At 46.2% G+C, this 2654-nt stretch overlaps 1 pseudogene; it reads right to left on the bottom strand.

Annotated features, from left to right (window-relative positions):
- Positions 1 to 483: 483 nt before the first annotated feature.
- LOC147425045 (uncharacterized) lies at positions 484 to 1729 on the bottom strand (annotated as a pseudogene).
- Between the last annotated feature and the right edge of the window lie 925 nt (positions 1730 to 2654).

Genomic DNA, 2654 nt, shown 5'->3' with positions numbered 1-2654 from the left:
TGTGAGAGTAATTTGAACTTATTATCCTTTTGGAATGAAAGTTTGTATGAATGGATTTGAGCAAGATGTTCTGAACCATATCCTCTTTGGAAGGCTCCATGATGGTAAGCCTTTTTTTTTTCTTTGAGCTATGACAAATTTTTTATGAACCTTATAATATAATCTATCAATCCAACTCTTAATGTAAAAGTATAGCAAAAGCCATAAAAGGCTGAAGTTCAAACACAAACTATTAGAAAGAAGACCACCATCCAAATGGGTGGCTCAAACAGAAGTACACCTTAGAGCAATTTCTTAGACAAGGCATTGGAAACCAAAAGAACTTAAATTAACAATAAACAGTACAAGTACAGAGATTACAATCTACTAACATAATATGGTGGAAGCGGGAGCCCTTTACACGTGTCACAATGTGTGTCCGAAGGCTAAAATCCAAAACAAAAACAAGCCCCTTTGCACTTGATAAAGAGGGAGAGAGGGGGAGAGAGAGAGGGAGCCAGCCATACTAGTAATAATAATAAGACACAAGTATAATAATAACAGCAAAAGCACAATATATAAGATTACAATAATTATATAAGACACAGATTAAAACCCTCAAAATAATTAGAGTAGAGCTTGGATGTTTTCTCTCGATGTGGAACGCGTAGTCTTCATTGTTGGGGTTGTTCCAAGCAGCTCCGGGTACGAAATCGACTTAATGAGTGGGTCAGAAAGCACAGTATCCAAAAACTCTTTGGCTCCGGCATGCTGCAGGAGGTCCCTTGGAGGATTCCTCACATACTGCTCGGCCTGCTCTTTCAAAAACTTATACCAAACAACCACAATGGGCGTCCCCATTCGCTGGAAAATACGCACCTCCTTCACGGGCCACTTCTTCTTGATGGAGCGATCGCTGAGCACAAACAGACCCAGCCGGGCACTCCGGGCAGCTGCAACCAGTTGTTCGGAGCCTGTCATCCCCATTCGATTCCCCGGAACCAGTGACTCTTCGTCCAGAAAACACAGCGGTATTGCTGCCCCAACAATCCCCACAAAACACGAATAAACTGCTTGTCCTCCCCAGCATGGCTCAAGAAGATGTCGAAACTAGCACTATCAGAAGCGAGCAGCACTTGAGCCTTCACTATGCTTGCAACGCGCTTAAATTCCAAGCTGCGATGCCTCATGTCAATGCCCATATTGCTTACAAGCTTATTTAGAATCCCTGCCTCATCCCAACCGGGCGCCTGGGCCTGGTGTCTCACCTGCGGTACTGATATAAGACCGAAGATGGCAATTGTGAGCCTGGAGTCGTTGGCCGTATCCAGGAACCGGCCTGCGGCAGTGATGGCGGCGGAGTGGGGGGCTATGTAAGCAGGTGAGATGTAGAGAAGAATGGTGGTTGCCTCACGCTCGTTGTCGGTGCAGAAGAGACCCTCCGCATGCAGTGCGCTTCTGAGGCGTGTGACGTCGTGCGCAGCCTCAGCATGGCAGCTGATGAATACTGACATTTTGATTATACTAAAAAATTAGCAGCCTAGGCAGTAATTAAGGCAGTCGAGGCTGCAGCAGGAGCTGATTGGGGTCTTCGCTATAGACGAGACGAACCGTCGAAGCAGGCCCGAGCAGAGAGTTCTAGTCAGGACTGATCGGGACTTGCTAGAGTACTGGGAAGAACTCAGATTTAATGAGGAAAGCGGTAATCGAAGAAGCGCGAACGATGAAACTGAAAGGGGCCTCAATTATAGCCCTGCCTCGCCATCGCATAGGTCAGCATTTACAGAGAGAGAGACCCGCCATAGCAATATAGGTCAACACATAGAGAGAGAGAGAGAGAGAGAGAGAGAGAGAGAGAGAGAGAGCGAGGAGCACGTTTTTAATTTATTTCATATACAAATATGAGTTTTTTAATCGCTGCCCGATTCAAGGGTCAAGCACATCCCGAGTGCCACCATATCATATCAATGTCCAAGCTGTCATTGAATGATTGTAAAGGCCAGTTTGGACAGTGAGAGATAATGAACGTATGCAGGACACGAGAGCAGGCCTGCCGCAGGGATAGCATGAGCAGATCCAGCTAAAGAGAGCTTAGACTCTTAGAGCCACGTCTCACCATGTGCTTGTGGGGACTGCAGGGGCTGGCTGAGATTTCGTTGGCTGCGTGCATGACCTCTTCCGCATACGGTGGCATTCAGCATGGAGCTTTTTTTGCTCAAAATACTTGAAGCAACTAGTCAAAAGAGAAAATAACCTGCTGGACAAGAAGATCGCGCTCGAAAAAGTAAGGAGCCCACAGGCTCAATGCTCTCGAGTCTCTATGCACTGTAAGTGCAGCGTGAGACGGGGCTGTTAAACTATAGTCTGAAGACCACCGTCCACGGAAGAGAGCTATCTCGGAAACTGCATCGAGTTGCCTTTGCGCACTACCATTCATCGAACTAGGCGAAAAATTGTTTGTTAAAAGATGAAGGCTAGCTTCTTCTGAGTCTCCTAAAGCCGTAAGAAGTCTCTTACCCCTGGACATTGCGGCCAAGCACTATGTCAGATGTCTAGCAGTTTCGTCAGTATCAAAACATGATGAGTCAGTGACGCAACCACATTCACAATGGGTATGTTCACATAGACCTCTGGTTCATAGTCAGTTCGCAATCTACTAACATAATATGGCAGAA

This window comes from Adiantum capillus-veneris, chromosome 25 (genome assembly GCF_014529385.1).
Source record: "Adiantum capillus-veneris isolate H3 chromosome 25, ASM1452938v2, whole genome shotgun sequence".
Taxonomy (NCBI): domain Eukaryota; kingdom Viridiplantae; phylum Streptophyta; class Polypodiopsida; order Polypodiales; family Pteridaceae; genus Adiantum; species Adiantum capillus-veneris.
This window is presented reverse-complemented; position numbering and strand designations above follow the sequence as displayed.